The sequence below is a fragment of the Ranitomeya variabilis genome, chromosome 6 (genome assembly GCF_051348905.1).
Source record: "Ranitomeya variabilis isolate aRanVar5 chromosome 6, aRanVar5.hap1, whole genome shotgun sequence".
NCBI classification, from domain to species: Eukaryota; Metazoa; Chordata; class Amphibia; order Anura; family Dendrobatidae; genus Ranitomeya; species Ranitomeya variabilis.
This window is the reverse complement of record NC_135237.1, coordinates 302,001,857-302,015,026: the sequence shown is the minus strand read 5'-3', so window position 1 is coordinate 302,015,026 and position 13,170 is coordinate 302,001,857.

The window sequence follows — 13,170 nt, the reverse complement described above, 5'->3', positions numbered from 1 at the left end:
TTCCAAAGCTACAGCCTCACACCACATATGAATAGAGTGGTATAGTATCCACTTGCATAAGTCAAACACATTTGATACTAGCGCATGGCCGTGCGGCCATGCAAACCTTTTATAGTTGCTGCTCTTCAGGACCTTCCTGGTGGACCAATAGGAGCTGCTACAGGGCCTGAGCATGTGACCCCTGACCTGCAATGAGAGGTCCTCCCGTGGGCATGCTCAGTGTGTGAAAAGCAGGACTTAGTCCCAGAAAAGTCTGGAAATGCAGCAGTAACCATTCGCACAGTAGCAGGCTGAGCCAGATGCTGGGACCAACATCTCCGCTGAGCAGGTTCCACTGTAGCTGGAGGAGAATAGGAAACCACAGCAGACATGGTTTGAGATTTCCCCTATGCAGCAGCGGGAACTCAACACCTAACACCAGGAATGAGACACAAGGGGGCCAGAATGGGGAGATCATTACTCTAAGGGCTAATTAAGGGTTATTATTTCTGCAGCCATGTATTTTATTTTTTGAGGATACTGTTTTCAGTGGGGGGTCCTGTTCCTGTGCAAAGCAACACAATACAGCCTTTTTTTCTTCATCTGGTGTAATGTAGAAGTTGGCAAAAAATTAAGTAATGTGCTCTGCAAGAGGTGCTCTAGATATCTATGTTATTTCCTGCAGAGATGAGCCCTGGCTGGAGGAAGTGATGGCGGTCTGTGCTGGATGAAGATGAAAAGCAAAGATGAAGGACTTCACCTAGAGACATCACTGGTGAGTCAGTGTGTTTCCTGTACACTGACAATATACACTGTACACTTTATTCAGATGTCCTGTGTACAATGTCACCAGTGATCACTGTATTACCTTTACACTGACACTGTATACAGAGGTCCTGTGTACAAAGTCAACAGTGATCACTGTATTGCCAGTACATTGACACTGTATACAGAGCTCCTGTGTATAATATCACCAGTAATCACTGTATTACCTATACACTGACACTATATACAGAGCTCCTGTGTATAATGTCACCAGTGATCACTCTATTACCTTACACTGGCACTATAAACAGAGCTCCTGTGTATAATGTCACCAGTGATTACTGTATTGCCTGTACATGGACACTGCATACTAAGTACAGATCTCCTTTGTATATTGGCACTCATGGTGATATTAGTATTGTGGTTTTTTTTATTAATGATCAGTATTGCAGTATTTGGTCACTATGTGGTGGTAATACATTGTCTGGCCATTGTGGGGCTGTATTTGTTCCTTGTATGTGGTATTTGTAACAACTTTGCCAGCATCACTGCATGGCCTCCCATCCCCCACCTGCCTTACACACCAACCTACTCACTACTCTGGGCCATGCTGTGAGTTCTGTCTTCTGCCAGTTCTATGCTGTGTGCCTCATGTCTTCTGCCTGCTCTGTGCATGATTCCTGGCTGTGTGGACAGGGGGGCAGCACTGGCAATTCCTGATTCTTATTGATACTGTGTGCACCTTCCTAAGGTGTCCCCTGCTAAATGCCAAGGGGCTTCAGGTACTTAAGGCATCCCCACCCATTGGAGGATGCCTGAGCAACTTTCTCCCTCAGTTAGTGTCTTTCTACTGAGCTGTCAGGTCCTGTCCTGTCTTTACCATTCTGGGAGCTGCATACCCAGGCCTAAATCCTTGTCCTGTTCTTATTCCCATGTCCATCCCTGTATGTACTCTGGTCTATATCTGTTCCTGTTGTTTCCTTGTCTGTTTGCCTTTCCCACTCAACTGTGTGTACCCTTGAGGCTCTGCACCTCCCTGCTCTGCTCACCACAAACCTGCGTCTCTTCTCTGTTTAGCTCTGCTCCACACCTTGCGGCTCTGCTCTGCTCACCTCAAACCTGCGGCTCTGCTTTTTCCTGCTCTGCTCTGCACCCTGCGGGTCTGCTCTGCTCGCCGCAAACCTGTGACTGCTCTGTTCTGCTCTGCTCTGCACCTTGTGGCTCTGCTCTGCTTGCTGCAACCTGTGGCTCTTCGCCTTTCTGCTCTGCTCACCGCAAACCTGCGGCTCTTCTCTGTCCTGATCTGCTGCACTCCTTGTGGCTCTGCTCTGCTCACTGCAACCTGTGGCTCTGCGCCTTTCTGCTCTTGGCTCCACCTCCTGTGATTTTGCTCTTGGCTCCACCTCCAGTGGTTCAGCTCTTGGATCTGCCTCCAGCGGTTCTGCCCTTAGCTCTGCCTCCTACGTTTCAGCTCTCAGTTCTGCCTCCTGTGGTTCTGCTCTTAGCTCCACCTCCTGTGGTTCTGTTTTGCATCTGCTCCTCGTGGTCCTGCTCTCCTACCTGTGGGTCAGGTCCCTACCTGTTCCCATATATCCTCCTGTCTGAACAGGTCCCTACCTGTTTCCATATACCTGCCTGTATTCTGGCCCCTACCTAGTCAGTTCATGTCCTGCCAGAGTTCCAGAATTGTCCGCCTGTCCTGCCTGAGTGCCAGCCGTGCCTGTCTGTCAGTGTCTCAGCCTTTCCCGCCTGCGAGTCTTTCAGCTGTGCCCGCCTGCCAGTGACTCAGCTGTGCCTGCCTGCCTGTGCCTCAGCTTTGCCCACCAGCCTGTGTCTCGGCCGTGCCCGCCTGCCTGTGTCTCAACTGTGCCCGCCTACCTATGTCTCAGCCGTACCCGTCTGCCTGCATCTCAGCTGTGCCTTCCCACCATTCAAACCCATTCCCTGCTCCTGTGCTAGTGTTCCATCCCCTGGTGGGATCAGCAGTAAGAGCCAGACACCACCCTGGAGTGGTACCTGGCAGCTACCTGCTGCACAAGCCTGGCCTCACCATCAGAGGCTCCAGTGAACACCAAGGTAGCTGCTTAGACATGCCCCTTCCAGGGTAGTCTGGTTTGTGGCTCAGTGGGGCCACAAACCCAACGCTTGCGCCCAACAGTCAGGGCGCAAGCGTTACAATAATATAGGTCACTGTGTGGTGGTAATATGTTGTCTGGTCATGGTGCGGTGGTATTTCTTCCTTGTATATGCTATTATTCAATCACTGTAGTGGTAATATGCTGTCTGGTCATGGTGTGCTTGTAGTTATCCCTTATATGTTGTATTATTGTGGTATTATTGGTCATTTTAAACTTTGAAAAATAAATAAAAATATACCTAAATTGTATTGGATGTTTTAACAAATGATTAATAGGAGTAGAGTAGGACTCAGCCAAAATAGTCTACCCTGTTGTGGTGGCAGATTAAAAAATGCTTTGGACAAAATAAAAGCTCCTGGCTATGTATGTGGTCTGGTGATGGGAACTGTTAGTGTGTGATTGGTGAGGACATGGTACAGAAATTGAGTTTTTCCAAGAGAAGGTGGGGGACTGTGGATGGTTCGATAGGTGGAGGCAGTGCTGGGGGGTCCTGAAAATGTTGCCAGTATGGGGCCCTGAAATTCCTAGTGGCAGCCCTGGGTGTGTTTACCTGGGAGAGTTTTATATTCTGTTTAAGCTTCATTCCCACATTTGGTTATGAATAGAGATGAGTGAATTTGATTGGGTCAGGGCTTACTCGGCAAGCTATAGTGCTTGCCGAATAAGCTGCAGAGGGAACCAAGCTAACTAGATCGGGCCCGCTGCACATGCATGGAGAGCCCAACAAGCAGGCTATCCATGCATGTGTCGTGACTGTCACACAGCCGCAACACATGCAGACAGCTGCGGAGCCAAACAGCTGATTATCGGGAGCGATTCAGGAAGCCGGGTTCCCTCTGCAGTTTATTTGGTAAGCACTATAGCTTGCCGAATAAGCCCTGCCCCCAATCAAATTCACTCATATCTAGTTATGAATAAGAAGTATTACTTCAAAACACATCAACCAGGATCTACCATCTTTCCTTTAGGACTTTTTCCTCAGATGATTAACGGCTTATTTAATTATGTGGATTTTAAAAAACTGTACACCTATCCAAACCTCTGCTAGGAAATTTGAAAAAATTTCATGTGCTAAAGGGGAATAAAGGCACATTAGAATGAAAAAAATAAAAATTGACATTAATTTGAGTAAAATATTGATTAGCTGAAAATAATTCATTTTCACAATGGGTAATATGAGAAAATAGACCATAAAATGTATTATGCCATTTCTCTAGAACGTACCAATATCCCATACGTGGTAAAAAAAAAAAACTGCTGCTTAAGTGCACCACAGTGCTCAGAAGTGAAGAAGGGCCATTTGGTATTTGGATCATAAATTTGGCTAGAGTACATTGGAGACACTATGTTGCATTTTCAGAGCCGCTGAGGTACAAAAATAGCAGAAACCCCTAAAAGTGACCCAACATTGGAAATTAAACCCCTTGATAAATTCATTTAGGGGTGTATTGATCAATTTGAACACACAGGTGCCTCACCAAGCTTTACAACGTTTGTGTGTGACAATGAAATATTACATTCTTTCCAGTAAAATGTTGTTTTACCCCACAGTTTGTAAGTTTCTCAAGCTGTAATAGGAGAAAATGGACCACATAATTTGTTATGCAATTTTTCTAGAACATGGCAAGTTCCCATATGTGATTAAAAACAGCTGTTTGGATACATGGTCGTATCTGAAATGGCATTGGCTATGAATGAAATCACTATTTTTTGGATTTCAAATTTGGGTGGAACAGATTGTGAATGCCATGCATTGATTGTGGAGTCCTTAACATATGAAAACAGCAGAAACCCCCAACAAGTGACATTTTGGAAACTAGACCCCTCAAGGATATTCATCTAGGGGTGTGTTGAGCGCTTTGAACCTACAGATGCTTTAGATAACTTTTTAAAATGTGTATTTAAAAATTTAAATTATGTTTCTTTGTTCCAGATGAAATGTTATTTTAGCCCCCAAGCTTGTAGTTTTCAGGAGTAATAGGATAAAATAGATCACATATAGTGATGAGCGAATATACCCCTTACTCGAGATTTCCCGTGCATGCTCGGGTGTCCTCCGAGTACTTTTTAGTGCTCGGAGATTTAGTTTTCTTCACTGCAGCTGGATGATTTACAGCTACTAGCCTGCTTGATTACATGTGGCGATTCCCTGGCAACCAAGCAACCCCCACATGTACTTAGCCTGGCTAATAGCTGTAAATCAGCTGAGGCGATGAAAACTAAATCTCCGAGCACTAAAAAATACTCAGAGGACACCCGAGCGTGCTCGGGAAATCTCGAGTAACGAGTATATTCTCTCATCACTAATCACATACTTTGTTACAATTTCTACTGAATATGATGACACCCTGTGAGTGGTAAAAAATTGCAGCTTTGGTACACAGCACAGCTTAGAAACAAAAGAGCTCTAATTCATCTTTAGGAATAAATTTGTCTGTAAAAATGTGAATGCCATGTTGCATTTGCAGAGTCACAGACATGACAAAACAGCAGAAATCCTCCAAAAGTGACTCCATTTTGGAAACTAGACCCCTCAAGAAAGGGTGTATTAAGCATTTTTAACTCACTGGGGAGTCACCAAAAATTAAATTGTTCCACTAAAATGCTGTTTTAGTACCAAATTTTCATTTTTTACAAGGGATAATAGGAGAATTAACAAATTAATATTTGGAACATTGCAAAGCTCAGAAAACAAAAAGCACAATTTAATCTTTGGAATATAAATTTGGACACCATGATGCATTTGCACCTGAGGTGCCAAAATGGCAGAAACACCCATAAGTGACACAATTTGACAAACTAAATTCCATAAGGAATTCAACTAAAGTCGTGGTTAGCATGTTTAACCCATAAACTACATCACAAAATTTTATAAGATTGGACTGTGAAAACAAAAAATTTAGGGGTTTTCGGCTAAAATTTTACAATAGCTTCAAAGTTTTAATTCACACAAATGGTGATAGTAGAAAACAGAACAATTTGAGATGCAATTTTTACCAAATGTGGCAGTTATCTATATTTGGCTGTGCACTACTGTTTGAGCACACAACAGGAATAAGATAGGAAGTAGTGAGGAGCGAATAATGAAATATTTGTATTCTGGAAAATTGGCACAAATAATTTCTAATACTGTGTATTTGTAACTAATCCAATGCAAGTCAATGAGAACGCAGAATATTTTTCTGCTGGACCCAACAAACTGGTCTGGAGGCATGAGAGAAAAGCTGAAATGTATGGGAAAGACTCGCATATGGTATCTGGGAAAAATGTTGTCAGACTATTGCACCTGTTTTACGGATTTTTAAAAGACCTACCAAACCAAAAACTATTTTTTTACAGCGAAAAATGCTAAGAATCATTATTTCCTTCTTAATCACATGTATATAATGCAAAATAAAAATAAAAAAATGTATACTTCCCCTTTAGCATATGTTCATATGGAGGATTTAGAATTAAGTTTATTTAACTAATAGCAGAGTAGTTTTTTATATTGCCTTTATGACACACAGTAATAGCAGACTCAGGAAAATTACTGTAAAATAGTGACGTTTGCATATCTTCACAGGCTTTGCGCCATTCACACAACTGCGAGATGAAGATACACTTTTTATTTAACCAATAGAAGAGTCATTTTTGTTAAATCACCTTTATGGCACACATCAATAGCAGACTCTTGAAAATTATTGGTAAATAGTGATGATTGCGTATCTCAGCAGGCTTTGCAAAAGTTGTACAACTGCCTTATAAAGATACCCTATTTATTTAATCAATAGCAAAGTATTTTTTGTGTTATATCACCTTTATGACACTTGCCAACAGCAGACTCCAGAAAATTATTGCAACTGATAAATAGTGACATTTGCATATATTTGCAGGCTTTAAGCCAGTTGCACAACTGCTAGACAAATATACACTATTTATTTAATATCATAGTAACTTTTTTATATTGCCTTTATGACAAATGGAAACAGCAGACTCAGGAAAATTATTTGCACTGGTAAATAGTGATGTTTGCGTATCTCAGTAGGCTTTGCACCAGACGCACAACTGCTAGATAAAGATATGCTATATATTTAACCAAAAGCACAGTAATTTTTTGTTATATCACCTTTATGACACACACCAACAGCAGACTCAGGAAAATTATTGTCACTAGTAAATAGTGATGTTTGCGTATCTCTGCAGTCTTAACAATCATAAATGTCTGCTTAAGGTATCCTACCAAACTCTATCCAATCATAATAAACAACATCCCATATTTATCCTTAGGGACAAAGAGGCATAGGCAAAATAAATTAAAACTGCATCTTTTATTCAAAGTGTATTAAAATGTAAAAAATAGGTAACCAGAGTAAATATCTCAAACAGGTATTGAGGCTAGGAATGAAACAAAAGCCAGTGGTGGTAACAAAGTAGCAAATAGAATCACATACCCTAGGTTGTAAAGGGACCTTGTAAAATCATATACCATTATATACCCTGTCAGCAATGTAAGATAAAGTGCATAATGCTTGTATATTGCAAAACAATACTGTTCACGGACATATGACTATGGTCACAGTATATCAAAAATTATAAGTTAAACCGCACCTCATATAGCCAGGGTCCTACAGGACACTATTTAGGATGCACGTCACAACCAGGGAGTTCATTCTGGAAGAAAGTCCATACCAAGTAGTAGAAAAGACAGCGCCTCAAATGTTGGTGAAAAAAAAATCACATTTTTTTTCTGCCTCCTGTGGCAAAGTTTTGATCCAATAGATCTTTCTCTGTGACAAAATCAAGGTATTAAGTGTAAAGTGCATAATTATAAATCACTGCTATAAAAATGAAAGTCACATTTACCTACATAAGTGTAAGCTTGTATATGGTAAACACTACTACATGCCTTTTTATATCATCCTTGCAACACCTTAACCAATGTTTTTACTTATTCTCCTGTAGCATGAGCTCTCTCACTTCATGTGCCAGATATGCATACCTTCTCTTACTGTCCTCTATCATCCCAAACATGATTGTATGTAAACACATTCATATTTATCTACCTCAACGATACTACATGTTCAAATTCTAGAAAAGAACCTAGGAAAGGGTATGTCTATTTGATTTGTTGTTTCAATTATGCCTCTACTACATTGCATCTCATGGAGCTTTGTTGCCTTTCCTAGATAACCCTAGTCCTGCCTACTTATCTTCCTTCACCATATGCCTCATACTTACACCCATGTATCCAGGTGTATTTCTTGGACCATCCTGACATGTGTTTAATTTTGTATATATGTATATATATTTACTTTGAAATATTTATTGCAATTTTCATTTTTTTCCAGCAACATTGTGATCAAGGCCATTGATTGGCCGAAACGTTAAAAATTGTTTCCTGTCGCCTCACTTTTCACCAATAAATTATCCACTTGAAGCAAACCTCCTGTACGAGTGCAGTTATTGTATATTTTATTACACTGGTAAATAGTGACATTTGTGTATCTCTGCAGGATTTGTGCCAGTTGCATAACTGCTCGATAAATATATGCTATCTATTTAACCAACAGCAGAGTATTTTTTTTAAATCACCTTTATGACACATGCCAACAGCAGACTCAGAGAAATTACTGGTAAACAGTGACGTTTGGGTTTCTCAGCAGTTTTTGTGCTAGTTGCACAACTGCAAGATAATTAATAGCTATTTCAACAATAGGTGAGGAATATTATTTAACAATCAGCTTTTTAAAAAGATGTTTAATATATGCTGGCACTGACAGATATTATTTAGCTGTGAAAAAAGCGGTTTAGTTTATGCTGGCGCAGGAATATCATGTAGCTCCAAAAATTGTTTAATATATGCTGTGCAGGGTAATATTTTTTGGCTCTAAAAAGAGCTGTTTAGAATGGTATGGTACTGTATATGAAACCTGCCTCTCTCCCTAATCCCACAGTATGTTCCTATAACATAAACAATGCAAATTAGCAGAGATCTGCAGCATGTAGTTGCAATGACAACACCCTGCCAGCCTTTCTCTCTCTCTCATGCTTAATCTATCCCTATGCTATCTCAACCTAACAGAGAACTAATCTTCACTCTCAGTAGCTCTTAAAAGAGCTTTTTGAAATCAGAAACTCTCCCTATACTCTGCTTTCCATCACACTACTCTGTTTCCGGATGTAATATGTGCAACATGGCGCCAGCAGGGATTAAACATCCCCTATGATGCTGTAAGGCCAGCCAATCACAGTAATGTGTGTATTTTAAAAAAAAAATCTGTGGAAGCATGGTTGAAAAGCAATGTCTGACTTTCATTTGTTCATTTACATATTTCTTTTATTTATTATTACTTTTGCAGATTCAAATTATTTCCGTGACCATTGTGGAATTTTCTGTCATTAAACGAGAGGTACCAACAATTTTGACCAAGTGTGTAGCTCTTATCACTGATGTTTAGCTATTTAAATGCCACTGTCAATTTTGGACAAAGGCATTTGAATGGTCTGATTGTGCATGGCTGCATGTATGTGCAAGCATTGGCATCTAAAGGTACACTACAATCCCTGTAACTGCCATATTGGTTGTCGTACTCTGATGTTTAAATAGTGCTATACTGTAGTATTTCACTATATAGTAGAAGCAATCAAACAATCAAAGGTTCAAACCCCATAATGGAACTTGAAAATAAAATAAAAATGGAAAAAAAAAATGTATGCAAATTTTAAAAACAGTAAAAATGTATTTGTTTAAATCGACTCCTTAAATCAAAAAATAACATATCTGGCATAAAAAGAGTTCTCCTTCAATGGAAATTGTCATAGAAAATTTTAAAAATCCTTGAGGTACCTCATATCCCCTTTCTCTTTTTCCTTTCATCAACCATTTGTCCTGAGTAGCTGTGAGCTAGTAATCAAATCTGTCTTTATGTAAAATGGCAGTGTCACGGCTATGTGAAGCAGATAAATTAAAAGGTGAGGACTCTCTTTATGTCCAGGTTACTGCAAAGGAAGTTAGAGAGAAAGGAAAAAGCCTCTTTAGGGCCTGAAGTGAATCAAAGAAGAAATGACACCCTTTACACATCACCACAGTGACAGAGCAGACATTATTGCTCCAGGAGAAAATATGGAATATTGGATTTTCTATACATCTAATTTTAATGAGACATACATTGTTGGCACCGGGATAACTAGGCCAAAAATACACATATTTTATCATAATTATAGCCAACACCAAAAAGCCCCAAATCCATAAGGGCCATATAACCACCTGTAGCCAGGCCACGTTTGGTTTCTAAGCATATCTAAAATCCCGATAAAAAATATGAAATCTTTCTTGACCATCTGTGATCGCTCTATGAGGTGTTTTTATATAAATTGGGATTTCCTAAAATTATGAAAGACTGAGTCCGGCCCACAACCAGGACCTTGTGAGGTCATCATAGAAGGGTGTGTGGGTGGGACTCAGGGTCTGGTAAAAGATCAATCCCAAATATCTTCAGTGTTCATACAGAGAGTTATATTTCATGTATGTAGGAACCCTGTTTATCGACAGACCAATCGAAATGCTCTCCTTCAGAAGTCTTCAAACAGAAGCTGGACAGACATCTGTCTGAGATGATTTAGTGAATCCTGCATTGCGCAGGCGGTTAGACATGATGACCCTGGAGGTCCCTTCAAAATCTAACATTCTATGATTCTATGAAAAGATTTTTATAACCATATGTTAAATGCTAGGAAAAAGCAATAGACAAAACACTTGATTTGTCATTTTTTGGTCAAACTTTCCCACTAAAAATTAAATAAAAAAAAAAAAATGTGTTACCTATCCCAAGATGCTATCCATAAAAATATCAGCTCTGGTAAAAAAAAAAAAACTTAACCCTTATATAGCTCCATGATGAAAAATTAAAAAGCTACAGGTGGCAACCATTTTTTTGTTTGCATTTTTCAGACATTTGTTTACCACTAAAAATAACATGTAATCTTTGAAGAAAAGCTTGTCAATGCCATATCTGCATTGACCTGGACTATCATGTTGCCAAATCACTTTTACCATCCAGTTAAAGTAAAGCTGAACATAATATCAGAATTCCATTTCTTTTTTGCAGTTTCAAATTCAATTATTTCAATTATTTTCCCACTTTATAGTAGATAGTAAGGCAAAATGACTAAAGTCATTGAAAATAACTGTCCCCACAAATTAAGAAGCCCACTATGCAGCCAGAAAAAAAAAAGACGTTAAGGTTCCTGGAACATGAGGAGGAAAAATTAAAAATGAAAAAAAAAATCACTTTAAATGTTTAAAGATTAAACATGTTTAATATATTCACTGTTATGCAATATTTATAAAAACTAATTTGATCAGCTCAATAATTTTATTATCTTTCTTTTATTTTATTCATAAATATAAAGGTGGATTCACTTGGAAAACTGTTTCATGCTTAGAATTGAGATATATTTATGCTAAAGCAATTGGCTCCCTGTTTTCAGCTAATGCAATTTATTTCAATACAAAGCACTCTGCTGGGGTTGTAAACTCTCCAATACCTGATAAATGTTATGACCAAGATAACCTAAGTCTCAAAAGAGAAGACACTGAACAAATTGTCAGCATGATTTACATACAAGTTGTCAACAGCATCTGGGTTGCCTTGCGTAGAAATGATGGGCAACAGATGTTCAGGGAAATGCTACCATCTGCCCTATGTGAATAATATCCATCAAGATACAATAGAAATAACTCTTATACCAAAAAAGTATGACCTTCTTTTTTTTAACATCAACTCAAATTGAAGCAATATGAAGTGTTCTTTGCAGCACAAGTTAATTTGTTACAATGTCAGTCACATAATGAGATACAAAGGAGTTTGTTCATGACTCCAATGCTCTGGAACATATTTTCATAAGATTTTACAAATGAACTTCTATATACATTTGGGTGTCTTCAGATGATAATTTAGTATTTCTCAATCGTTTTAAAGATTTTTTTAAGTTCTTAAACAAGAAGAGGTTGAATACAAATTCATTGGTAAAGGACACCCAAGGAGATGTCCTCCAATCACTTTGCTTTTTATGAACCTAATAGCTCACTGAGCAAACATAGCATAAGATTTATATGTTCTTAATTATAATAGAGTCTAGAATAACTGCAACCTAAACAGAAATCATTACTCCACTTTTCAATTCATTGAGCTTTTCTCCTGGTGTGAAACAGTGCACCAGCGCCTAGCACATATAGTATTTATAGTTAGACAATGGTGACTATACAAACCATTAATCAATTATAAAAAAAAAAAAATCATGTACATTAACACACATCATTCACTGCAAAAAAAGTAAACCAAATATCATGTGCAGCTATTACATCTATTTTCACATGCTTAAAGGGTATCTATCAATACCAAAATGGTTTTTAAATCAACCAAAAACCATATAAAGAATCTGGTCCTATAAAAGTAATCATTTACTTTAAGAATGCTGTTCAACAGACAAATTAGTTCAGAAACTAATTTTATGGTGGTGAAAACGAATGTTATGCTTAAACTTTTTCTCCAATTTTCAAAATCCGGAAGAGATTACTCCTTATGCGATTACTCATAATTACTTATGAGATCTTTCATGCAGTATTATAGAAAAATTGTGTTTTTATTATTGCCTAATCATTATTGCATTGTTAGTAGCTAAAACCTAAAGAGATGAACTGGTATATAAGTTGGTATGCATGCAACATGTAGGCTCTTGTTCACACGTGTCACTAAAATGATAAAACCCATGATAAAAACCAAATGAGCAAATACCCTGCAGTAAATACATACCAATAGTGCATGAAAAAAGGGTACTTAATTAACATAATTTTGATCAAAAACACGTACAAGGCATTCCACCACATCAAGGTGACCCTATTCGGGATAGTCCTAAATCCTTTCCATAAGTCAAAATACCTCCCAAAAGCTACACTTTTAATGGTGTAACAAATTTCCATATTTATTACGCATTGTTATTTTACTTTACATTTTTATATACTTTTTTATATTTTTTTCTTGATTCTACTTTGGAAGATTAATGCATTTCACTTTGTTCATTGGTCTCATGTTCTGCAGAACTCATTTATGTACAATATGGTATTTTATGCTGTATGTATGCATGCTGATGGCAGGGTCTAACATGCCACAGTACTCAATCATGTGGACTCAAAGGGATTTTTTTTAGCCATCTAGATGTTGTTGTCATATCTGACAGCAACATCAAATGGGATTAATCATCCCTAAATGGTCTACTGCCACAGGGTGTCAGCTGTCATATACAG